At 49.7% G+C, this 26942-nt stretch overlaps 1 long non-coding RNA gene across 1 annotated transcript; it reads right to left on the bottom strand.

The window, feature by feature from the left end:
- Nucleotides 1–9938: 9938 nt before the first annotated feature.
- Nucleotides 9939–14043, bottom strand: LOC121141506. The gene is made up of 3 exons (XR_005878440.1): nt 13713–14043; nt 13379–13513; nt 9939–11774 (listed from the first exon to the last, which is right to left on the bottom strand). It is a non-coding gene; the product is annotated as an uncharacterized LOC121141506 (long non-coding RNA).
- Nucleotides 14044–26942: the final 12899 nt, after the last annotated feature.

Below are 26942 nucleotides of genomic sequence, written 5' to 3'. Positions count from 1 at the left end.
TGAAAGATACAGAGGATCTCCTGCTGAAGACTCTTATCAGAAAGACTTTCAGCTCGGCAGCTGCAACAAACTGACATCTTCCAAAAACAAGAAAGCATTTGGAAGCAGATTTTTCATCAGTCTCTAGGTGAGAACTCATCTTGATTTTAGCCTTTTGCTAGCCTGCAGTAGTTCTGTTGAGTTATAGTTAAAGACTTTGCTTAAGCCCCCGAGTTTGCAGGATTTGGTAAGAAGAAATAGAAATATGGACCTGGTGATGGTTAGTGCTAGGCTCAGGTGTGAGAACACGTGGTTCCCAGTTGATGGTGCTATCTAGGGAGGTTATGGAACCATCAGGAGGTGAATCCTTGATGAAGTACGAGAGTTCATAGCCTGGCCTGGCTTCTAGTTTGTTCTCTCTGCTTCCACTCTGCCACCAAAGATTTGATCTCTCAGCTTCCTGATCCAACCTTCCCTTGCCCTATGGATTCTCCCTCTGGTACTTTAAGCCCAGATAAACTCTTTTTTCCATAGGATGCTTTTGATCATGGTGTTTTATCACAGCAGCACAAAGTAAGTAGTACAGGTGGCATGCCACACCCACCGTGGGGGGCAGTGTTATTCCATGGTCAGGGAATCCTGGGCTGCATGAAAAAGAACTGTGGAGGTTTGAATAAGCATGGCCCCCATAGGCTCAGATATTTGATTGCTTGGTCTCAGGGAGTGGCACTACTTGAGAAGGATTAGATGTGGCCTTTTTGGAACAGGTGTGGCCTTGTTGGAGGAAGTGTGTCACTGGGGGTGGGCTTTGATGTTGCTAAAGCCCATGCCAGGTCCAGTCTCTCTCTCTCTCTCTCTCTCTCTCTCTCTCTCTCTCTCTCTCTCTCTCTCTCTCTCTGTCTCTCTGTCTCTCTCTATCTCTCTCTCTGCCTATGGATATAGATCTCAGCTACTGCTCCAGTACCTGCTGCCATGAAACTGTGCCTCCCCCCACTGATGACAGTGAACTAAGCAAGCCCCACTGGAATTCTTTCTTTTGTGAGAGTTGCTGAGGTCCTGGTGTCTCTTCACAGTGATTAGATCAGTGACTAAGACAGGAACTAAGCATCAACTTGTTTGTTCCTCTCTGCTTGTTGTTTGTAGATGGATGGGACCAGCTGTTTCAAGCTGCCTTGACTTCCCTGCCAGGATAGATTGTACCTTGAACTGTGTGCCAAAATGGTCCTTCTCTCGTATGTTGCTTTTGTCGGAGAATGTTATCAGAAAAAGAGGAAAAGAAACGAAGATGGCCTATTTCTTTCCTACCTATTTCCCGTGTAGGAAATACATGAAGACATATGCAGACAGAAGCATGCCTTTGTCTCATAGGAGGAGAGCGTGTGCAACTTGCCATAGGCTGGGTCAGATCCCTGGGGGAGGGGCTAGTGAAGGGGCAGGGCACTCGTGGGTACACAGGCTCAGAAATAGACAAGACCTTGGGATCCATGCAGGAGGAAGGAGAGTGGTATCTTTTGTATGGTGACACCTAGCAAGCTTGAACAGGGAATTTGGGGTCCCTCCCTAGTGCTTCACCTCAGCTTTCTAGAGATGCCCTATGCCCTTTTCTGTGTATTTCTTTTCCTTCCTTTTTTTCCACAGGGTCTCATGTAGCCCAGGCTGGCCTCTGAGCTGAGGGTGACTTTGAACTCTGACTCTTCTGCCTTCATCTCCAAATGGTGGGATTACAGGAGTATACTATCACACACAGCTGCCTATGTATTTTTCACAGCCAGAGTTTAGAACAGCATTTCTCAACCTATGGGTCTCGACCCCTTGGGGGGGGTTAAATGACCCTTTCACAGGGGTCAAACTTCAGATGTCCTGCATATCAGATATTTACAATACATTTCATGATAGTAGCAAAATTACAGTTATGAAGTAGCAATGGCAACAATTTTATGGTTGGGGTCACCACCATGAGGAGCTATGTTAAAGGGTCTCAGCATTAGGAAGGTTGAGAACCATTGGTCTGGATGGTGTCTTCTAGGCTGTCACTGTTAGGAAATGAGAGAATAGGGATCTGCAGGAAAAGTACACTCAATGTCCCAGTTTATCTAAGTACTCAGAGCCTTCCCTCTTCAGGATCACAAGGGTTCTCAGATTCCTGACATTCATCTGAGCAACCATTTAGATTTCCTCTTATACTCCCACACTGGAAGCTGATCATCTGATCTCTATGTTTCTGTACCAATTAATTCAGCTTGCTCAAAAACCCACCCCAAAGCCAGCCTTCACATTCTGCTCATAGTATCTATGTAGGGGCATCTTGAAGTTCCCCTGTTGTGCAAGCCTTCCTCCCCAGACTTGAACTTTGAAATTGGCCTCCTCCTCCAGGCATGTAGATTCTGGCTTAGATATAATTTTCCGACAGCTCAGGGTGGATCTTGGGAATAATTTGGAGGTTGGGGTACTGTGAGTCAATTAATTTCCCTAAGATAATGGGAAATGTTCCAGACAGTGCTTTCAGTTTGTGGCATCATCTGTATCTATACACATACACATACACATACACACACAAGTGTATGAATGTGTGCATTTGAAGTGATGAATGCACACAGTTGTGGGCAGTGTACTGTGGTACAAGGCTGGAGGAGGAGGGCAATGGAAAATCAACTGGCCAAGATCCGACTTGGTGAAGGTGACGTCTAAGCGAGGCTTAGAGTTGGGTAGGCAGGTATGTGGCCAGGGATTACTACAGGCACATATCTCAGGTAAGAAAACCCGAAGGTGAGGATGTATTTAATGTGTTCAGGGGAGACTAACATGTAGCTGGATTTTCTGTCCCACCTAGTCTCACAACCACTTTGCCCCAAACAAACACACAAAGACTAATATTAAGTATAAAATGTTTGGCCGATGGCTCAGGTTTCTTATTGGATCACTTGGTCTTAATTATTAATCTATTAATTATTTCTATTAATCTATGTATTGCTACAAGGCTGTGGTTTACCCGTAGTCTGGCATGTTACTCCTTTGGCAGCATGGCGTCTCTTGGTGGCCTCTCTCTGCCTTCCTCTCCCCAACCTTCTCCTGATCTGATAGCCCTGCCTATGCTTCCTGCCTGGCTACTGGCCAATCAGTATCTTATTTATCAACCAAATAAGAGGAACATATATACAGGAGGACGTCCCCCCTCACTAGTGCTGTCCCAGCAGCCAGAGCAGTGTAAGAAAACTCAGTGGGAGCTGATGAAGTCAGAGTGGGGGAGATCACACATAGCCATAGAGAGTTACCTAGGGAACCTCAAAACACACAGACAAAGGCAGACAGCTCTGAGACGTGAGGAGAGGAGCCTGCCTGTGAGGGTGCTGCTTGGACAGGGACTTTCAGGAGAGCTGCCCAGCCGGGAACCGCCATGTCAGCCTCTACGTGATCAGGAAACAAATGCTCACCAGGGCAAAATAAAGGGGTGTTGAGGTCTTTATGGCTGCTGGGGTTGGTGAGCATGAATAACACACAGGGCTCCGAGCAGAGGAGTGACATGCCATTTGAGAGGACGCTGGGACGGAGGTGAGCCGGAGAACAGTAACTGGGGGGGGAGAGAGAGAGACAGAGAGACAGAGAGACAGAGACAGAGAGACAGAGACAGAGAGACAGAGAGACAGAGAGAGAGACAGAGACAGACGGAGATGGAGACAGACGGAGACAGAGACAGAGAGAGACCCTGGTGATGATGGCTGGGTGTGGTTAGATTATGGACATAATCTGAAAGCAGAACCCACTGTCAGGATTTCTCAAAGGACTGCATGGCACCAGAAAGAAGTGGGGGACCAAGGCTATCTGGGAGTCTTAGAGTAGCTGTGATCTTCAGGGAAGGAAGATTAGGATGGAGGACACTGGATTGGAAAATGAGGAGCCAGCTTTGGTTGTGAGGAACAGTCTGTTAGACACCCAAGCCCAGGTCCCAAAGGCTCTTCCATCATCAATCACACCCGTCCCTGAATTCTGTACCCATCAGGGTTTTCCCTTGCAAGATTAGGAGCCACATCCTGAAGCAAGGTCACTAAGTGCCATTAGGTGAGTCCCAGAGCCTTCAGGAAGAATTCTCAGAGAACGGGGCTGGAAGGCAGCAGTCCCAGGGAACCTGACTTTCGGCACCACCTGCAGGCATGGATTCGGTAGCGTGTCCCACTGCATGTCACCGCTGAGCCACAGCACTACAGCCAGTCTGTCTCACAGTCACTCCTAGAATAGATCGCAGTGGGCACCTCCTCCTCCAGGACATTAGTACCTGACCTGCAGGCTTATGCAATGTGTTGGGCTTGGAGAGTCTGGCCATGAGCCTGTGCTGCCTAGAAGGCTAATTGATGGCTACCAGACTTTAGGTGAAGGTTCCTTTTGGACAAGCTGTGTGACCAGGATTAAGAACAACTATGTATAAGAGGAAAGGACAAGGACTGACACTGAGTACCTACTATGTGGATGGTGTACAGGCCACTGTGCAAAGAGAACACACATGTTCCCTCATTGCATTCTCACAGAAACCTCATGATATTGTCCATATGTTCTCTTAAAATTATTCATCTATTGTGTATGTGTATATGACTGGTGACCTTGCACAGATGGATATTTTACTAGGTCTTCTGTTTCCCCCCAAAGGCCCTGGGTCTGCCAGTGCTAGAGGGAGGGTGGGTGACCGATTGAACAGCGGAGGAATGAGGGTAACAGCTAGATTGCTGAAAACCATCAGGACTCCCTCTTCCTGTTATTCTGACACCCATAAATCTTCAGGGCTTTGATCTCTGAGTCTCCTCCCTTTGGACTCTCCTACTTGTTAAGGCTGTGACTGGCTCAGCCAACTCTCATAGCCTCAGGCTCTGATGCTCTCTCCGAATCTCATGCCCAAACACGAATGATGATACGTGCCCGGTATCCCAGCACCCAGAAACTAGAGACTGAAGAATCAGAAGTTCAAGGATGACTTTTGCTAAACAGTGAGTTTGAGTCCAGCCTAGGATACTTGAGACCCTGTCTCAAAACTAAACAAAACAATGGCAATGACAGCAACAACAACAGTAACAAAACCCTTATGGGATGTTTCGTCTATCAGGGGTTAGAGAGAGAATTATGGCCTGAATAGGTAGGTTCTCCACTCTCATAAACTCACAGCCCCATGCTGGAGGCAGCTATGTGATTAGTGGGTTCTGAATCTTATAGCAGGTGCCTTTGGGGATGTAGAGGATGAGCTGTAAGATGTGACGAGCTCTCCTGACTCAGTCACAGTGGTCAGAAAGGCTTCCTGCAAACTCCACTTGTCGCAGAATCAGTATAATGGGAAAGAGGGAGTCAAGGGTACTTTATTGAAGAGAGAAGTCACTTACAGGGGAAATGCTCTATTGGTCTCTGAGCTGCGGCTAGAATCCAAGAGAGAGATTTATTTTCTCTTTTCCATTTTATCTCTTGCCTGTCCCACGTACCCATGTCCATGCCCCTTACAGTATCTTGGGTATGTGTGTGGGCTCTCCCCTACACCACGTCAAGAGGGTAATGCTGCTATTTACCTGTGGGAACCAGAGCCTGCTTCTTAGTGCTATTGGGTAGAGAGCAGGGAGGGGCTGGTGAGAGGGAAGGAGGCATGCTGGAGAGCCTGAACTCTTTCTAAACATTCCAAAGGCCACAGACAAGACTATGCCATCCCTACACTCCCCTTTGTCTTTGCCTGCGGTGGAGGGCAAGGCCCCCCATTGGCTATGAATTGCTCACTATTTGTGGTGGTTTGAAAGAAAACAGCTCCCAAAGGGAGTGGCGCTATTAGGTGTCGTCTTGTTAGAATAGATATGGTCTTGTTGGAGGAAGTGTGTCACTGTAGAGGTAGGCTTTGGGGTCTCATATATGCTCAAGCCATGCCCAGTGAGACAGACTACTTCCTGTTACCCAATGGTCAAGTTGTAAGAACTCCCAGCTCCTCCTCTAGCCCCATGTCTGTCTGTATGCCTCCTTGCTGCCTGCTGAGATGATAATGTACTAAACCTCTGAACTGTAAGTGAGCCACCTCAACTAAATATTTTCCTTTACAAGAGTTGCCGTGGTCATTGTGTGCCTTCACAGGAATAGAAACCCTAAGACACTGTTTTTGTATCTACCAGCCTTCTTTGCTGTGTACCACTCTGGTGGAGGGTGATTCTGGTAAGCACCACAAGCGGTCTCTGTTCTGGTGCAGGGGGTTAGCACCAGATCTGGGGGCATTGCCTGGCATACTTCCAGCACCATTTTGTCTGAGGAACCCCAGGGCTGGTGGTGTCAAGTGCCCCAACAGCTCCCTGTGCGTGCTTACCCTACCCCACCTCTGGGAGCCCCCTCCAGCCAAGCACTGTGTCTTAGTTGGGCTCTTTTCTCCAACAAGGAGTGTGGTACGTTGATGACAGCTTTGGTCATCATCATTGTCATTAGTGTTCTTTGCCTCTACACCAGCTACCTCACCATCACAGTGACACCTCTTCTGTCTAGGACTGAGCATTTATTGGTGTCATTGACTTTATTTTCCACAATGTTCAACTTCACAGCCAGCAAAGGACCTGGTTTGGTCTGCCTCCCAGGCCCACCCTTATTTTACTTGTTCTAAAACAACCACAGGACACCTATTGGGTACAGAAGTAGACACCTCCCCCTGAATAGGAATGGGGTGGAAATTCTCTTCCTGGGAAGTAGGCAGCCACGTGGGAGTAGGGAATCCTCCTCCCACTTATTTCTCATCTCTGGGCTTCAGATTCCTTGCCAGAGACTCCATTTATGGAAAAGAATGGAGGCAAATGAAGAAATGAGGGCACTGGGGTGGGTTGTCATCGCTGACTTTCTGAGCCACGGAAAATCCATGGTGTTGACCAACTCTTTTAATTGAGACAGGATCTCTCACTGGTCTGGAATTCACCAAGTTTACTAGTTATATGCCATGACACTTGGTCTAGCTTCTTCTTCTTCTTCTTCTTCTTCTTCTTCTTCTTCTTCTTCTTCTTCTTCTTCTTCTTCTTCTTCTTCTTCTTCTTCTTCTTCTCCTCCTCCTCCTCCTCCTCCTCCTCCTCCTCCTCCTCCTCCTCCTCCTTTTCCTCTTCCTTCTCCTTTAAATGTGGGTTCTGAGGGTTGAGCTCAGTAGATGCAAAGCAAAGATTTTTCCCAACTGAGCTATCTCCCAATCTAGACATACAGTAACCTGGAATGATCTCTTCCATCTCGGCCGTCACAAGCCCCCATCACCTTTGGGGCTTCTCTCTCTTTTCTCAGACACAAATATGAATAAAACCAAGTTCTTTCCTGCCACCTGAGCCCCCCTCCCCAGGCATGACTTAATATATACTGGAATTTCCCAAAGGTGCTTCCAGCAGGTCTAATAGAAATCTTGGGTAAATACCAAGAAAACAAAGGGAATTAAAAACCCTTAGCAAATTGCCATGTTTAACATGTAAACAATGAGTGGTGGAGGGAGACAATTGAAGAAACCCTTTCATAATAGACTGAGCCTCTTCCTGAATTTTTTGGGCCTGTGAATTTTTTGGTGTTAATAAAACATTTCTTTGGGTGTTAATAAATAAGAAATAGCTCTGGGGGCTGGAGAGATGACTAAGAACACTTGCTTCTCTTGCAGAGGACCCAGGTTCAGTTCCCAGCACCCACTTGGTTGTAACTCCAATTTTAGGGGGATCTGAGGCCCTTGTCTAGCCTCCATGGGCCCCCTCTCTCTTTCAAAACATACACTAATAAAAAAGTCTTAAAAACTGAACAAAATGAATTTTTTTATAATTAGAACTCCAGGGAGGAGTGCAATCATTGTTTTTATTTGAATTCATTATGGCATTTATTTAACTTCTGTTTCTCCTTTCTTCTCCTCCTTTTTTATCTTTTTGAGACAAAGTCTCACTACATGGTCCTAGCTGGTCTGGAAGTTGCTGTGTAGACCAGGCTGGCCTGGAACTCATAGAGAGCCACCTGCCTCTGCCTCCTGACTGCTGGAGGCGTGCACCACCATGCCCAGCTCATAGAGAGCCACCTGCCTCTGCCTCCTGACTGCTGGAGGCGTGCACCACCATGCCCAGCTCATAGAGAGCCACCTGCCTCTGCCTCCTGACTGCTGGAGGCGTGCACCACCATGCCCAGCTCATAGAGAGCCACCTGCCTCTGCCTCCTGACTGCTGGAGGCGTGCACCACCATGCCCAGCTCATAGAGAGCCACCTGCCTCTGCCTCCTGACTGCTGGAGGCGTGCACCACCATGCCCAGCTCATAGAGAGCCACCTGCCTCTGCCTCCTGACTGCTGGAGGCGTGCACCACCATGCCCAGCTCATAGAGAGCCACCTGCCTCTGCCTCCTGACTGCTGGAGGCGTGCACCACCATGCCCAGCTCATAGAGAGCCACCTGCCTCTGCCTCCTGACTGCTGGAGGCGTGCACCACCATGCCCAGCTCATAGAGAGCCACCTGCCTCTGCCTCCTGACTGCTGGAGGCGTGCACCACCATGCCCAGCTCAGAGAGCCACCTGCCTCTGCCTCCTGACTGCTGGAGGCGTGCACCACCATGCCCAGCTCATAGAGAGCCACCTGCCTCTGCCTCCTGACTGCTGGAGGCGTGCACCACCATGCCCAGCTCATAGAGAGCCACCTGCCTCTGCCTCCTGACTGCTGGAGGCGTGCACCACCATGCCCAGCTCATAGAGAGCCACCTGCCTCTGCCTCCTGACTGCTGGAGGCGTGCACCACCATGCCCAGCTCATAGAGAGCCACCTGCCTCTGCCTCCTGACTGCTGGAGGCGTGCACCACCATGCCCAGCTCATAGAGAGCCACCTGCCTCTGCCTCCTGACTGCTGGAGGCGTGCACCACCATGCCCAGCTCATAGAGAGCCACCTGCCTCTGCCTCCTGACTGCTGGAGGCGTGCACCACCATGCCCAGCTCATAGAGAGCCACCTGCCTCTGCCTCCTGACTGCTGGAGGCGTGCACCACCATGCCCAGCTCATAGAGAGCCACCTGCCTCTGCCTCCTGACTGCTGGAGGCGTGCACCACCATGCCCAGCTCATAGAGGCATCAATTCCCATATACTTGGGCTTTGTGGCCATCATTTTCCTCTCCCTTTATTCGCTCCTCACAAATGTAAATGCTTAAACTTACATACAGTCTGGTGTTTTGCTACCCTTCTTTCTGTGAAATGTAAATATTTTAAGGGATACTTAGATTATAAACATAAAAGCATTTCTCATCTAAAAAATAAAATAACCAGGGGCTGGGAAGATGGCTTGGTGAGTAAAGTGACAGCATTCCATAATCAGTGAGCTCCAGGGTCTGTGAGAACCCTTGACTCAAAAAAGAAAAAAAAAAAAAAGGTAGTGTCCACTGCCGCCTGAGGCCATGGTGACGTCTGGGCCGGTGCTGCCACTGAGGGCTATGTCTGGGTCCGTGGTGGTCCTACTGTAGCTGGTGATGTCCATGGCCTATGTGTCCACAGAAGGACATTCAGACGTCCATGGTCTGGGTTGTTACTTGAGGCCAACTTGATGTCCATGGTCCCTGTTGCCTCCAAGAGCCTTGTCTGAGTCTGTGACACTACTGCAGTGGGGGCCAACTCACGGTCTGTGTTGTCACCAGAAAACACATGAAAGCCCATGTTCTGTGTTCCTGCTGACTGTAAGGAGCAAGGAAACTACTTTTGCAGTGATACTGATGATTGCAGATGCACAGTTCAGAAAGAGGGACATGGAAGGCTTCTGTGACAACCCCTAACCCCCAACGCCCCTCCCTCCACCCAGTAACAGCCAAAACAAGAAGCCACCCAAGAGAACTGTTGAAAAGTGAGATAAGGGTGCTGAAGTTAGCTCTCCTCAGTTGATGGCTTCCGGCGGGGTTGCTGGCGGGGAAGGACTCAGTTCTATTTAAGCGGCAGGCCACTGAGAGTTTGACCATGCTCCAGTGAGTACATAGAAAGCACAAACTGGACTTGGTTTGTATTTTAATTTTAATTTTTTGGTGTTTTTGGGGGGAGGTCACAGGGTTGGGGTGCGGACATGGAAGGACCAGAAAATGAGTGTGATGGGGTTCATGATGAGAAAGAAGGTGGGGAGCAGTAGAGGAAGACACTTCATGCTGACTTTTGGTCTCCACATGCGCGCACACAAGCGAGCACACTTGCAGTGAATGCAGCACAAACACACACACACACACACACACACACACACACACACACACACAGCCTTGAGTGCATGTCTAGCAGGAAATGTGGAAATAAACGAACAATGCTTTGTAGGACTCTCAAAAGGCTTCAGCTCCTTGCAGTGCCTTTTGAGTTTCTGAGAAGGAAACAGTACCCAGAGGTCCCCAGACTTACCTGAGCACAGGGTGCTCTACTGTACCCATCTGGGGATCAATGACCTCCGAAGGTTGTTGTTGGGGCAGCCAGGGTGTCTTGGCTCACTTTGCTCAGCTGGGCCGGGTATTTCTAGGCTGCTCAGAGTCCCCAATGAAGATCACAAGGTCACCCACAGTACCTGAGAAGCTCTTACCCATAGCAGTGTGCAAGGGAAGACACTTATGTCTCGACTTGTCCTAGAAATTCATCATGAGGAATGGTGGGGAGAGACCTCCCCTCTGCTTCCCCTGCCCCAAATTCTCAGTATCTCTGTCCCCCCCAGCAAATGATCAGACAAGAACCGTGTTATTGTCCCAAGTGCCCAGACCAGACCATCACTCTTGGTTTTCTCTGATGTCCTCACAGTCATGCATGTCGCCCCCTGAGCTGGCGCATTCCCCTTTGCAACAAGCGCAACAAAGGCATTGCTGCTACCGTGGAATTTCCAGAGGAAAAGTTTCAAAGCCCATTAGATGCATCAGGTGCAATCAAGTAGACAGAGGTCTGCTTTAGAGCCACTGCTCCCAGAAGGCTACACTGTAATCCATACCGTGCCCTTCCAGGTGACAGTCCCTGTTCCCATGGGCACCCCATGCCACTTGCAGGTGACACAGCAACCACGTCCAGTGACCACAGGCTGTGGTGGGGGAAGATTGACAAACAAAGCTAGCAGGGATAGGTAGCGCCTGGATTCGAGCTTTAGGCACCTGGTTAAAACCTAAGGGGGAGGGGCTTACACAGGCTTCTGGATCTCATTGGGTATGCGTTCCTAGTCTGGGCTAGAGTTTTGCTGTCCAAGGGTGGCCCTGAATTCTACTCCCAGCAGAAATGAGACATGAGAGGACTGTAGTTTTGAATATACTGTTGAATATACTGTGTCTCTAGCAGGCTGGCTACTCCTAGGCAGGAGGATCAGCTGTCCTGGAGGCAACCTGGGACAGGCTAAAGGCTGGTGTGGACAGGATCCAGCACTGGCTGCTTCACAGCTATGGCTGCAGCGCCCCCTTGTGGACACATTATACACCAGGAAATTGTCAGATAAACTAGTTTTACAGCTGGGAGGGAAGTGCTCTTTCTTGGAAGACAGCACCTCCCCCAGACTCCTGTTGACCACAGAAGAAGATGCATAAGCCCAGGCTTGCACAGGTGGAACTTTGAGCCTCTGGCCTTCCTGAGTTCTTCCTCTTGCAATACTATGGGTTCAATCCTCTTTGCTGCCCTAGGAAGGCCAGGAAGCAGTCTGGAGTGTGGGTTCTGCTGCTCCCAGACAGGTTTTCTCTCATGATTCCTCTGGTCAGCATAAGGCTGGCTCAGCTGGACAGAAAAGGAAGCTGAAGGAGGAAGAAGTCGGCTCGGCTGCTGAGTGTCATGTCTCCATTGACCTCCAGGGGGTGCTGTGGAGCTGAGTTGGCCCAGTCCTGACCGCATCTGGGAAGACAAGAGGCATAAGGGCTAGTGTTCTATCACCTGGCTGCAAGGCTGTCATTGTCAGTCTCTCTGCAAACACTCCCCAGTCTGCACAGGGATGAAAGCCCAGTCTGATTCTGGTTTTGGAGGCCCAGAGTAAAGCATAGTTTGGCCCAGGGCTTACAGGGTGGGTCATGCAGTCGGCCTGTGGAGAGCCTAGCAGCTGCCTCTCTGTCTGGAGCAGAGATTGGCCTCCAAACTGCACACCCCTACCACACACATCCCAAGGCCAGGCTGCCGGTAAATGACAGCCTACACCTTAGGGCTTCGGACTCTAAGGGCTGTCTTTCCGCTTACGTGTCTACTGCGTTTGCTTAGGGAGTCTGTGAAGGTAGTGGAAGGCAGGGGCTCTAAACAGTCAGTGCTACAAACATGTGAGCCTCTGTTTCCTCATCTGTGAAATGGGTGGGAACCATTTCGCTTGGAAGTCAGTTGTAAGGCTGTAAAGAGACAGCGGATGCGGGTCAGGGTAGCTAGGTTTCTACGTGTGGGCTCATTCCTGGAGATTGGACGGAGGCAGTCAGAACCTGTTGTTACTCCCTGAGGCAGGCAGAGAGGTTATGAGAGGCCATGTCCTGGGCTGATGGGGCTGGGCCTTGCTACAGCACTCAGATGGCCAGGAATCCGTGCAGGGATTGAGGCCTGGCAGGGTGAGGGACAGGGCAGGTAGGAGGGGTGTTGGGTGAGTCACTCACTCCCCAGCTCAGCTCGGTGGGATGCGGAAGGAGCAGAGGCTCTGCTGCCTGGCAGCACCCGGTACAGACGAACCAGGTGGGGGAGGCAGCCTTGGGGAAGGGAATGGCACCCTGCCAACCACACCCACTGGCCAGGCCTTGCCTACCCTGTTTAACTCACAGGGTGGGGGCAGGGTGAAAGAGAAATGTGGCCTGGAAATCTCAACATGTGAGGCTGTGTGGGGCTCTGAGATGAGGGAGGGCTGGTGGCCTTCTTCTTCCTGTTTTCCATGAACCCTGATCATCAAGGCTTCCTTCCTTCCTGTGAGCTGGAGAGGAGGGAGGATGCTCATAGCTGCCCCCACCCCTTCTAAGATACGGGCTGCAAGTACCAGGTTTCATGTAGACTTTTGGACACACTTGGCCCCGGAGGTACTAGATGGAGGCTTAGGGTACCTGAGTGGGCTGTGAAATGAAGCATATCTTGATCAGAGAGGGAAGCTCCAGAGGTGGAGCACAGCAGGGTTCAGAGGAGGGAGGGAGCCTGGGCAGTGGGGCTACCTGGCAGAAGAGAGTCTGGGTGACAGGCCACTGCTTTAGCAAGATAGCACAAACCCCGACGCAAATGCACCATCTCTTTGTTTTTGAGGTGGGTCTCTCTAGTATCCCAGATTGCCATCAAATTCAGGATCCCCCTGCCTCAGATCAACTTTCTGAGTCCACCATGCCTGTTCCAAACTTGCTGCCTCACAGTTCTGGCGATGGGTGGGTGGTGGTTTACAAGTCTGAAATGGGTCATACTGTTAAAATCAGAGTGAAGGTAAGAAACGCCTTCCTTCTGGAGGCCGAGCTGGGGAGGGCTGAGAATCCACATTGATGGTTAACTGTTACCTTGACTGTTTTGAGAATCGATCAGGAGGCAAGGCTTTTGGTGTGTCTGGGAGCTTGTTTCCAGAGAGGTTTAACAGAAGCACGAGGACCCATCCTAAATGTGGGCAGCACCTTCGGGGAGGGTGAGGTCCAGGACTGAAAAAAGCAAAAAGACAAAGAGTAACAGGCTCTCAGACTTTAGTAGCACCCAAGATCTTAGCACAACTAACTCCACCATGAAAGCACCATTCGGGCCATAAAACTTGGGCACATGGACAGCACCACCAGCCAAAATGAAAACAAAGATCTGATTATTAATGTCCATAGTTCTGGGAACGTCTCTAAATGTACTAACCTTGCTTTTTGGCTTCTGTAGCTTTGCTTCTCATTAACGACTGTTCTTGTTTACTGAAGTATAACAACCCAGGATATAGTTTTTTTGTGTTTAAAAGCTCATCCCGAGAAAGGCTCGAGACTCTCTGGGATTTTGACAACCGGTGTAGTTGCCGGCCAGCTAACAAAGGTGTTCTGTTGCTTTAAATTCATGTTGGAGTAGTCTTGCCTAGTGGACACCCCTCAACAATCGAGCTTAAGCTCTAGTACATGGATTTCTGCTTCTTGGCTGTGGATGCAATGTGACCACTTGCCTAATGCTCACGCCTTCCCTGCCACCGTGGACTGCCCCCCCCTCAAACCTCAAGCGGAAAGAAATGCTTCCTTTGCCAGAGTGCTTCTGGTGGTTGTTTTGTCATAGCAACCAGGAAAATAACTAACCACACCACTTCCTTGTTTGTCCAGCCTCTAGAGCTGTTTGGATTCTTTCCGTGGCTGGAGGGCGCTTCTTCACAATGCATCATCTGGCCCCTGTTTCCATGACCACATCTCTTCTCTCTTGTTTCCATGACCACATCTCTTCTCTCTGATTTTGATAGCCCTCTGTCTCAGCCTCATAAGACCTTGTCACCATATTGCACCCAAGCAGATAGTCTACCCCCTGTCTCAGGATGTGTAACTTAATCACCTTCCGAGCCCCCTTTGGCTGAGTCTATGGGCTGGCTGCACTGTGCAGGGAGATGGAGGTATAATGCTGAGGTCTCAGACAGCCCCGGGAGGTGTGTATTCACGGGACATGTGCATCTCTGGGGGGCTGCTCATCTGCAGATGGCACTGGAGGTGGGCAACGCTGACACGTGGATGGCGAAGGAGGGGAGAACCAGCTGGTGGGAGAAGCAGCTGAACAAAGGTTGGGCGTGAGGGCGAAAGTGGCCCATGCCAGCTCTTATGGGTGATTGCAGGAAGGCTCGGCTTTGGGGAACAGGGCTGTAAAGCCTACTAGTCATGACCAGCAGCTTGACCCAGGCAAGTGTGTCCTGAGGGTTAGGGTAGGGGCTAGGGGGAAGCACCACATCTAAGGTCAGAGAAGTTTGTTTTGTTTTGTTTTGTTTTGGAGATGGGGGTCTTAATCTGTAGCCAGGCTGGCCTGGAACACGCGGCTGATTTTTCTGCCTCAGCCTTCTGAGTGCTGGGACAGCAGCCATGAGCTGCACGCCCAGCTTGAGAGAGGGACTGTATACTAACTTTGAAGAAGGAAGGGGACACAAGCCACAGACAATTGGGGCTCTCCGAAGCCAGACAGGTGATCCCCAGTCCTACAGCCTCCTGAAGGACACCTTCTGAAGATGCCGTGATTTTAGACATAAAATCAAGACTGACTGGGGTTGGTGGGCTGGGTGTCCAGAGTGTCACTGTTCAATGCTGATCCCTCTCTGACTCTTGTCACTGTCTATCCAAACATGCCTTCCAGCGCCACCACTGCCCACAGGTTTAGAGGCAGCACCCATCCTTTCTCCAGCCTTCTCGGTCTGAGGCCTCTAACAGTCTATATTCTGACCCCAAGCTGCATCCGAACACCCCACTTCTTTTTTCCATGCCAGGCTGCTCCTCTCTGCGTGGCTCAGGGCTTGAATTGACGGATGACCAGAGAATGACAGAGGACAGACGCACAGACACGTGTATAGAAATGAGATCCTGCAGCACTGAGCTTGCGCTGATGAAAGGCGCCAGCTACAGACAGCCCTGGAGCCTCAGCGAGTTTATTGTGCATGGGACAAGGAGGAGGAGGAATTAGCAGTCCCCGCAGCGGTGTCTGTAGGAGAGCAGAGTCAGCCGGTAAACATCTGCGGGGAGGCAGATGCTTTCCCTACACTCTGTCAGAATTCACACATGGACCCGAGGAAGGCTTCGCCAATTCCCACGGGCCTGAGGAATTCGAGGTCTTGTCAATCATGTACATTCACTCAGGACTCCAGCTGCCCCTTGCCTGTTCACCTGGGGCTTCTCTTCCTCCCTGCACCAAGCTCCTTCGGGTAGCTTTCTTTGTGTCAGAAACACCTTCCTCATACCCATCCCAGCTCCCTCCTTCCTGCTGCATAGTGAGCAGAGAGAGTAGGTTCCCTCCAGGCTTTGTGGGAGCATCCACTCCTGCTGTTTGGTTTGTCTCTGTTCTAGCATGATGGGCACTCAGTCCCCGCACTGGTGACGGTAAGAAGTAGCTATCAAACACTGAGGCTGACTGTGGGCTTTACACATAATTTTTCACTCAGCTCCCTCAAACACTGCAAGGTCAGTGCTTTTAGCCCCATTTTAGAGATGAGGAAACTGAGGCTGTGTGTGTGTGTGTGTGTGTGTGTGTGTGTAAGTACTGGCTTCACAGGACACACTTTTAAGTTAGCAGACCTGTCTCACACCAGGACCATTTTGACTTAAGGCCTGTGTGTGAAACCTGTGCTGTGCTGAGTTTATCATTGCCCACATATTGTAGGGGAGGAAACTAAAGCTTGGGGAGATTATACAACTGGGCCAGGCTAATGAGTGGCACTCAAACCAGGTGTGGTGCACTCCAAAGGTCAAGCTTGTCACTGCCTTCCCACATGGTCACTTATTAATCTTAACTGCTATGCCGCATGGCCTTGGCTTTTTAACTCTTTGTGTGGCTCTATCTCCCACCACTAACCGTCCTTCCCTGTAGGGAGTTCACTGGGGCTTGGATCTGCAGCCCATTTGTCTCTGTGCTCTGTACTTGGTGCAGGGGCTGGCTCCGAGTGCAGGCTGGCGCAGGAGCCAATGGGGGAAATGAACCATGCTTCCTGTGTGCTGCTTTGAGAAAGCAGGGAACTGTCAGGGAGGCCCCTTGCAGCTGCTACATCCAGAAGGGCTGAGGCTGTGAACCCCTTCTGAGGCCAGGCCTGGATCCCAGCTCTGCTCAAGCTTCTTGTCCCAGAGGAGTGTTTGAGCCTGGTGTAGTGGTGCATGCCTATAACCCCAGAAATTGGGGGACTGAGACAGGAGAATCAGGAGTTCAAATCTAACCTGGGCTACAGAGTGACACCCTGTCGGAAAAAGTAATCAAATCAAATGATTTGATTGGCATTGTTCTTACAAACATATTACAAATATGGAAGTGATCGTGCGTGTATAATGCAATTCGGAAACGCAAAACTACGAAGTGTATAGAGTTGAATGGCAGTCTCTTTGAATCCAGCCTCCCAACTCCCCTCCCTGAAGCATTCCTGGGCCGTCAATTTCTGCAGTAGCCGTCTGAAGATGCCGGCATATTTGCAGACATAGCTGTGTATAAGTGCTCCCCTAGAACACTTTGACAGCCAATTCCAGGGCCAGTGGCTCGGTGGGTAAAGGCACTCATTGCTAAGCCTGACCACCTGGGTTTGATTCCCAGGACCCACATGGTGTGACGTGGCTGGTGTTCCCACACCTCCATCCTCCATAATAAACAAACGCACTAAGAAATATCACACATGGTAACTGACGCTGTGCTTTCTGCCATATTTCTTTCCCGTTTCATACAATACATTGGACAGCTTCCCTACTGGCATCGCACAGAGTTGTCACTGCTCTTTGGTGATTGCCTAGTACTCCAGTGCGGAGGGGTGGGGCACAGTGGGAGGTATGCGCGGGTGTTCCTGGGTGGGGCACAGTGGGTGGTGCACACCGGTGCACAGGGGCAGTGCAGAGTGGGTGGTCAGGCCTTTCCAGTCTTTGACTGATACAAGCAACACTGCAGCGAATGTTCTTGAACACGTGTCATTTTACAAAGGTACATTCGAATGGTTCAAAAATTACCTTTAGGGAGGGTGAGATGTCTCAGTGGACAAAGGCGCTTGCTGCTAAACCCAACAATCTGCGTTCCATCCCTAGGACCCACATGGTGGAAGGAGAGAACCCCGTCTCCATACATGTGCTGTGCTCATCCCTACAATAAATACATGGAAAGCGTTGCATTTAAACCTTAAAAGATTGCTTTTTAAGAAAGAGAGGGAGAGTGGGAGGGAGAAGGGGAGTAAGGGAGGGAGGGAGAGAGAGAGAGGGAGAGGGAGGGAGAGAAAGAGAGAGAGAGAGAGAGAGAGAGAGAGAGAGAGAGAGAGAGAGAGAGAGAGAGAGTCTGTGTGCATGCGCACGTGCCCATGGAAGTCAGAAGAGAGTGTCAGATCCCTTGGAGCTGAAGTTACATGCTTGTGAACCACTTGATGTGGATACAGGGAACTGAACTCGGGTCCCCTGCAAGAGCAGTGTGTGTTCTTAACTGCTGAGCTATCTCTCAGGCCCACGTTTAAAATTTTGATACACAGCCAGGCAGTGGTGACGCACACCTTTGATCCCAGCACTCAGGAGGCAGAGGCAGGTGGATCTCTACGAGTTTGAACCCTGAGTTTGAGGCCAGCCTGGTCTACAGAGCAAATTTCAGGACAGCCAAGGATGCACAGAAAAACCCTGTCTCAGAAGAAAAAGAAAAAAGAAAAAAGGGAAAGCTTTTCTCAAAACAATTTTTTTGATACACACTGGAATGTAGTTATACTGGTTTTTTTATCACAGTCAAGGAAATGCGTGATGTCCAGTTCCCTAAATCCTTAACAAATACAAAGCTATCAATATCTTGTTTCCTTCACCTATATATTTACTTATTTTAAAGTTTTTGAAACTGAGTCTTGTTATGTAGTGCAGACTGCCCTTAAACACCAACTCTCCTTCTTCCCCTTCCCAGGCGCTGGGTTGCCAAACTCACACTGCCACGCCCAAACCACTGCACCTGCACAACCCTTGCCATGTCTGACCAGTGAAAAGTGAGATTTCCTGGCAATCTGAGTTTGCATGTCTCCTCTTGACAGTGAAGCTGGGTATTTCCATGTCTTTAAGTGCGGTTTGCATATCCTCTGGTGGGAGCTGTCTTCATAGTCTTTCCCTCCATGGCTGCTGGTGTCTTTCTTGCTTGTAGGCGCCTCACTGGGCTTGAGGATTTCAGCCTTCGGCCCATGACAAGGATTGTGAGTATGTCCCCGTGTTGTCACCTCCACGCTTTATGTTGAAAGAGGCTGCACATTCTTCACTTTCCATCTCTGCCTCTCGTTAGTTACCTCCTTGTCTTATCTCCTCCAGTGTGATCCCTCATATTCCCGTGAACTCTCACTAGTGTTATCTGGTTTATGGCTTGCAATATCCTTGCGAGGTGAGAGGTGACACTTTCAGGAGAGGCAGCTTTCACCCATGCCTCCTTGCATATCTGCACGCCTTGCAAACAGAGGCGCCGAAAACATGGGTTAGTGGCAAGCTGCTTGCTCTGTGAATGAGTGTATGTCTCTCTGGAGTAAATAGCACACAGCTTTGCCTAAGGCTCATTACAGAAGAACTCATTTCCTGAAGTATGGTTTTGTTTTGTTTTGTTTCTTTTTTACCTGTGATGCAAAACCCATGGCTTATATCACATTGCCGGGCCAAGCTTTGCATGGTGCTCGCCGGACAAGAGGACTTAATGCAAACACGAAGCTCAAGCACCTTGGGGCCTTGACAGGGTCTCATAGCATTGTCCAGGTTTGCTTGGAACTTACTAGCTGGCTTAGGCTAGTCTTGAACTCATGGCAATCCTCCTGCCTCAGTTTTCCAAGTACTGGAATTACAGGTGAGCCATCACACTTGGAAATCGAGGGGTTTTGTGTCTTCAGTGAACATCTGTAAAGCTATAGCAAAGCAAATTGTTAGCTTCCAAAAAAAGGTCCCACCTTTTCAGTGTGTGATGATTCAGTAACTGGGCAAAGGAACCCAAGGTCACTCTGGGGAGGGGGTACTGGGTGTGCAACTGGTTCCATAGTCCACATCCTAAACTTGGCTAAGCTAATGTGGCTTCCTCTCCTGATGCTGATTGCTGGTCTTTCCCATGTTTCTCAGTAGCTTCACAGGTATTCCTGGAATCTCTGAGTGACTTCCTGAGTTTAATAAAAATTCAGAGTTGTTAGCCAGATGTAGTGCTGCATACCTGTAATCCCAGGACTTGGGAGGCTTGAGGCAGGAGGATGAGATCGACTTGGGTTACAGAGTGGGAACCTGGTCTCAAACCAAGCAACGAAACAAAAACCAAATACAATTAGAATTATTAAATATGTAACCTCATTTACAAAAAATGTAACTTGTGACAATCCATATTCTGAAAATATCCCTTTCATTCAAAGAGACTGGAACTTCTGCTGGACCTCACAGCTGAGTTAATGATACACCCTGAGGTCACTTAAGACTTAAGATGGCCATCCTATTATGTGCTCAGTCTGTTTGTTCAACCGGTCTTTAATAGAACACTGTAACAACCAATCTTACTTGGCTTGGCTTTTCCATGTAATCAGCTTTTACAATGTAAGTTAATGCATAGTTGTAACCTTAAGTTATACACTTCTCTGTGCCCCTGACCTAGAGTAACACACATGCGAGGTGTGTCACGGGAAGCAAATGCTGGGAACAGCAAATAGGTCGAACGCCATCTTGTTAATGTGAATCCCACCTTGAATATTAGATACAGCATGGCTATAGGTTGACACATTGGCTTGCGGCGATGGTGCATTACGCTTCGTCTGGGTCGGTTGACGTCAATGAGTTAATCCCTTGAGAAACTCTGTTAAAGATTTCTGTCAAGTGTCACTCATTCCTTCCCCATGTGAGTTCAGTGTGCTCAACAAATACCGAGCAAAAGCCTTTGCTGGGATCACAAGGACTCAGATAAAGGGACAGACAGCAATCAGGCAGGCACAGATTTCATGTCCCCAGCTTCAGGATGCTCACACCTGGCTGACTGACTCACCTAAAGCTTCGTGTGTGCTGCCTTCTGGCTTTTTCGGTGGGTGGGTGGGGAGGTAAAATCCAGTGACTTGAGCTTCCATGTCTGCAGCCTCTGCGGCCCTTGTTGTTTTTTTGGCACAATGGTTACGTCTCAGGGTGCAGGGCCAGATCTGCCGAGCTTAAATTCCACTCCTGTTCCTCACTGAACTCAGCAGACACAAAGGACTTAGGTTTCATGGTCACCACAGCGGAGAGGAGCCGGGATGATTCCAGCAAGCTTGTGTGTGTCACCCACAATGGCGTCAGTTCACAGGGAGGGCAAATGTCTCCAGCCTGTGTCTTCAGGGTCATCTGTCACCAGTGTGGTCACCCCCTGAATCACTGACTGAAACTTCCCTCTCTTGCTCAGGTGTCCTCCTCCATCCAGCATACTCTTCCTGCTGACCCAGGCCTGGCTCCCAGCTCAGACAGCCTCTCTCCCGAGTCCCCACAGCTCCACCCTGCCCTTCTCTGTACCTGGCCTGTTACCAGCTTCTGTCAGGAGCCTCCAGTACTTGCCTTTCTCTTCATGGAGCTTCCGGTATCCACGGTGGGAAATTATCCCCTGTGGACAGGCAGCCTGGGTTCAGAGGAAGCAGCCGAGCCCCACTGTGTGTGTGTGTGTGTGTGTGTGTGAGAGAGAGAGAGAGAGAGAAAGAGACAGAGAGAGAGAGAGAGAGAGAGAGAGATCCTTGTTCCCTCTCACACAGTTTTCTGATCTATAAACCTGAGGTTGTGCTGATGTAGTGAACCGAAGTAAAATATTGCAGAAGCTGGATTTACAAAACGAACAAGTGATGTTTTGTGTGTGTGCATGTTTGTGTGAAGAGGAGTGTGTATGCGTATGTATGAATGTGTGTGTATACTTGAATAAGTGTACATGTGTATCTGTACATGTATGTATATGTACTTTTGCACATGCATGTGTTTGTGTGAATGTATGTGTATCCAGCTGTGTATGTGCATGTACACACATGTGCAAGTGTCCTAGCATGTGTGTATATGTATATGTATGTGTGTGTATATGTGTCTAGGTACAGGCCTGTGTGTATGTGTGTGTGTCTGTGTATACATGTGTTTGTGCATTTATATATATATTAGCATGTAGTGCATGTGAACATATGTGTGAATGGGTGTGTGGGTATATATGTGCATCAGTATGTGTGTTTGTGTATGCATATGTATTTATTGGTGTGTATGTATGTTCAAATAAGTGTCTATTCACATGCATGTGCGCTTGTGTGTGAGTGCATGCATTAGTATTTATGTGTGTGTACATGTGCCTTTATGTATGTGTATGCATGCATATGTGCATATTTGTGTGTCCTTTTATGTATGTATGCCTGTGTGTATGTGTATATGGATATATTTGTGTGCATGTGTGCATACATGTAAACATGGGAATGTGCAAATATAAATCCATTATGTGTGCCCATAGGGGGATGTGAGGGTGTTTTCATCAATGCATGAGTTTCAGTGTGTGTCCATGTGAAGATGTGTTGGTGTAGGTGTGTTCTGGAGTTGTGTGAGCTTAAGGCAGTGAGTGAACATGTTAGTGTTTGTATGAGTATGTCAGTGTGTGAACATGCCAGTCAGTGTGTGTGTGTATGTTTATATCAGTGTGAGTGTGTGTCAGTGTGGAAGACCCTATCAGTTTGTATGAGTGAGTGCGTGTCACTATGTGCTAGTGTTCGTGAGCGTTTGTGGAAATGTAAGTGTGTAATGTAAGCATGTGTTTTGGTATGAACATGCGAATATGTGTGTCATTGTGCAAGTATGAATAATGTGTACCAGTGTGTGTGGCTGTATGTGTGAGTCAAAATGTATGTTGATGTGTGTTTTATCATGTCAGAGTGCGATGTGCCTGTATGTGTTGTGTGCATACATATGCCAGTCTGAGCGTGTTAATGTGTGTGTGTTAATGCGTGTGTGTGTGTATGTGTGAGAGAACAAGTTTCAGTGTCTGATTCTGAGCATGTGTCAGCGTATAAGTGAGGCAAGGTATGAGCATGCGAGCATGTGAGTTGTTACTGTTTCTCAGTGGTGAGTGTGAGCTTGGGCTTCAGTGTGTGTGACAGTGTGTGTCCACATGTTAATGTTAGCAAGTAGGTCAGCAAGAGTGAGTGTGTGCCTCAGCGTATGAATGCAACAGTGAGTGTGAATACGTGCTCATGCGTGAGTATGAGAGTGTGAGCACCGATGCCAGGAGAGCAGTGTATTCTGAGTATGTGTGGAAACGGGTGTCAAATGTGTGTCTGAACGCATCACAGTGAGACCCGAATGCTTGCGTGGTTGTGTGATGTAAGTCAATGTGTCTGTCAGTGCGACCACGTGTCAGTGTCGGGGTGAAGCTCCATCCTGCTCTCCTGTTACGCACTCCAACCCCATCCCCCTTCCCCCACTTCCTTTCCCTCTCATGGTCACTTCCTAGTTTCATGACCTGTACCTCCTCACATAGGCTCACATGAATAAAACGAAAATCTAGGACCCACATGCGAGAGAAAACATGGTATTTGTCATTTGAATCTAGGTTACTTTACTTAACACAATGGTTTCTCAATGCAAGGTGAGGATAAGGACAAGGAGACCCGGGTTGGCAAGCGTGGGAACGTAGGATCCTCTCCCTTCCCCTCCTCCCTTTCCTCGTGTATTCTCACTTCAGCCCTCCCCTCCCTGGCTCAGAACCAGCATCCTGAGCCCAGCAGGCACAGGTCTGGCTGTGGGAAGTCTCTTTGGCTTGTGTGTTCTAGGACCCAAGTGCAGGCTGTGTGTTCACTGGGGTGGCTGGCTGGTTAGGATGGGTATCTCTGGTGAAGGTTCATAATCCTAAACCTTTGCCTACTCCCAGACTGTGTGAGCAGAACACTCCATACCTGACCCCAGGGCATTTCCCTGGAGGATGCAGCTACCAGGCAGGAATGACCCAGGGGAGACCAGATGAAGCTTCTGAAATGTGGGTCCTTGGTGGATCCCTGCTGTCCCTGATGCTGCCTCAGTAGTACCTGGTCCTGGTGAGGGTGAGGCTGCTGTGGAAAGACTCGGCTTGGAATGGGTGGGAGATGCTCATAGGAATCCATGAGCTTTTGATGTCTGTTAGCGCTCCGTGTGCCCGTGTCTATGAATGGGTATGCCTCCTTCCAAGGTACAGTGTGCCCTGTTCAAAGTGCTTCTCGGACACCAAGCCCAGCATGGGGCAAGCACCTCACCACTTGCTCTTTCTCTGGGAGAAGACACCTTTGTCTTCAGGTCCCAGCCCCCAGCAGTCTGCTGCTTCCAGCTCCAGGAAGCCAGGTTCCTGAGTGATGAATTATATTGAAGTTCATAGCAGCCAGGAGCAGCTAGGCCTGGGGTGCAGTATTCTGTCTTTACAGTCACCGAAGTGTCTACCAGCTGTTCGTAGGCATGCCCCTTCTCCTCCACACCCTCTGCCACTCTGGTCCCACTTACGAGCTTGCAGCCAGACTGGGTTTTTCTCCTCTGAATACCTATTGGACAGATGATGTCCCGCCATTGCCATGGTGGGCATCAACACTGGCAGACAGAGAGCATTGTCCTCGGAGAAGGGAACCTAGTTCTGCTGAGGCCCTGCCAAAGCAGATCTGGGAATACCCCAGGGGCACCGCCGTCTTCCTGGGGTGGGGGTAATTGGATTCATCACACACTCAAATCAGTGCAAATGTCAGGCAGGGTCCTCACGGTATCCTCCAGGTCTCGGCCGTCTCCCACCAGCTCCAGTCCTTTTCATACCTCATGGTCTCCAGGTTTCGTTTTTACCTCCTGTCCTGAAGTCAATGCCATAGAGAGCATATGAGGGCTCCCCAGTGCTCCCCTTTCCTTGAAGAAGGACATTCATCTCCTTAACGAGATGGCAGAGCCCCAGTTCTCCGACCCAGCCTCCTGTGGCTTCACCTCCTGCACCCCGACCTGGCTCACACTTCCCGCTGGTGGTCTGGGAGATGCTTCTCTAACACACCTGGCTTCCCTCCCACACGGGGACTCTCCAGGCGAGGCGCCCCCAAGGAGAGAAGAAGGCTCCTCACGGAGTCTCTATTCCTAGGTCACCCTGACCTCCCTCAGTGGCCTGGCCTTCAGCCCTGCCATCACCCCGACTTCCCACATGCCACCCTGGGAATGAGTTCCAGCAGGCAAGGAAGCTTTGCCTGGGTCTAGAAGGTACCTGGTACAAAGAAGGCAATGCTATATTCATTTCTAAAGGGTCTCTTTCTTCCTCTGCCCCAGCAAATGACTGCCGAGTATGATGAGCCCTGGGGTCAGCCTGGGGCTAGAGTCTATCTGAGCTAGAGGCCTATGACATGTCAGGCTGTTTCAGGGGGCAATGGGGACAGAAGGAACCCAGCCCAAGGGTCTCAGCAGATATGCTGCCTCTGAGTGGAGCAGAACCACAGGGAACTGGTGGCCCAGGTAATGGCGGAGGGAGGGGGCCAGGGAGAACAGGTACGTGTGTGTGTGTGTGTGTGGTGTGTGTGTGCATGTGTGTGGTGTGTGTGGTGTGTGTATGTGTGTGTGTGTGTGTGGTATATATCTGTGTGTGTTTTGTGTGTGTGTGTTGTGTGTGTGGTGTGTGTGTGTGTGTGTGTGTAGAGAGAGAATTCGGCAGGCCACAGACCTGGACTCTCCTGAAAACTGGGTGCTTGCTTCCCTCAGTTCAAGGTCTTCACCACATTGTAGGGGCTCTCTGGAGGCTCACTAAGGCACCTGGTGGCCAGGAGTTTCTTTTGTCATAGATTAGGAAGTCCACTGAAATTCCGGGACAGGACTGTCACCTTCTTTGGTGGGCTTAGTCTTAAAATGTAAAGCTCTTGAATTCAGAGTCCTGGAGTCTTTGTCTCTAGCAAGTCAGCATGTCTCACCCCCCCCCACTCTCCCCCCCCCTACCACTCCCCAGGACAGGCCCCAGTGGAGGGAAGACGGCTGACTAGGGAGAGAGAAGAACCTGCAGGCAATCAGGGCAGCTCCGGGTTACCATTCTTTCCGAGTCTGGCAGACCCTGTACCTCCTTCCAGGTCACAGAGGCCTTGGCCTGGGGCAGGTCAGGGCCTCCAAATAAGGCCCACATAGAGCAGGGGAGGGTGAGGCTGAGCTACCTCTGGCCGAGGAGAGCTGGGCCTTGTGTGGAGAGGAGCCTGTCCCTTCTCAGGTGACATCCACTCTACCTTTCTAGAATGTGCAGTGTGGCACCCCATGGCTCCCCCTCTTCCCTTCCTCCCTCCCTCCCTCCTTTCCACCTTTGCTCTGGTTCTGGTCAGACTGCTTTTTTCTCCCCAGGGCTCATAAAGGAACACCACGGGCCATTCTGACTCACAGCATCTGCCCTGTCCCCTCTTCCAGATCCCTCTTGCAGGAAGTACCTGAGATGAGCCATTATTGACCCCTGAGTTCCCAGGATACCACTCACCCAGTCTCGGTATGTCCTTGAGCAGACAAGACAGGAATGGAAATTCCCCGTTCTCCAGCAGACAGACCGTAACTGTTTGGAGTCTGATCCAGTGGCTTCTCACGCCTTACACTAACAATTAGGACTTAGCCCCCAATGGCCCCCAGTGCCTCACCTCAAAGGGCTGGTCTCAGAGAGATGAGTGGTATTATCAAATTTACTGCCTCAAGATAAAAGCTGCTCTTTTGAACCCTGTTCCAGAAAATACCACCCCACACAAGTAACCCACTAGGCCAAGTTAGATCAGTTCTCTTCCTGATGGAGAAGGACCTCATTCCTCTGCTCTATTCTTTAATTAAAAAAAAATATATATACATATGTGTGTGTGTGTATTTTGCCTGTAATGTATGTATGTCACGTGTGTGCGTGGTGCTCTTGGAGTGTGAAGAAGGCATTGGATCCCCTGGAACTGGAGTTACAGATGGTTGCGAGCCACCATGTGGGTACTGGGAACCAAACCCAGGTCTTCTACAAGAACAAATGCTCTTAACTGCTAAGCCATTGTGCTAGCCCTCAAATTGTGTGTGTGTGTATGTGTTTCTTTATTAAGGCTTCTATGTCAGTTATGGTCTGGTAAATAAGTTTTACCTGAACCTTGGGTTTCTTGTTCCTGCACTGGGAGGAATGTTGATGGTTTGTGGTCTAAATATTATTAGCTGGATAGCTCTATATGACAGCCCATGTGGTGACTCCAGTGCCTCAGAGATTCCTCAGTTCTCTCATACAGTCTCTGCAGGGATGTCTTTCAGGTGCCAACATGGTGTCTGCTGGCTGCAGGCCCACGCAGGTTACACTGTGGCCTGTGCCAGCTTCATTCTTGTGGGGTTCAAAAGGACTACCGGGAGCCTTCCTGCCCAGTGTGGGAATGCCCAAGGGGACCGATAATGTGAATATTGCTTCTGACTCTTGGGGAATCAGAGCGGGAAGGCGTCTTCCTCTGGGTCAAAGTGCCAGGGGCCTGAAAAACTCCTACTA

The sequence above is a fragment of the Mesocricetus auratus genome, unplaced genomic scaffold (genome assembly GCF_017639785.1).
Source record: "Mesocricetus auratus isolate SY011 unplaced genomic scaffold, BCM_Maur_2.0 Super-Scaffold_100007, whole genome shotgun sequence".
NCBI lineage: Eukaryota > Metazoa > Chordata > Mammalia > Rodentia > Cricetidae > Mesocricetus > Mesocricetus auratus.
This window is presented reverse-complemented; position numbering and strand designations above follow the sequence as displayed.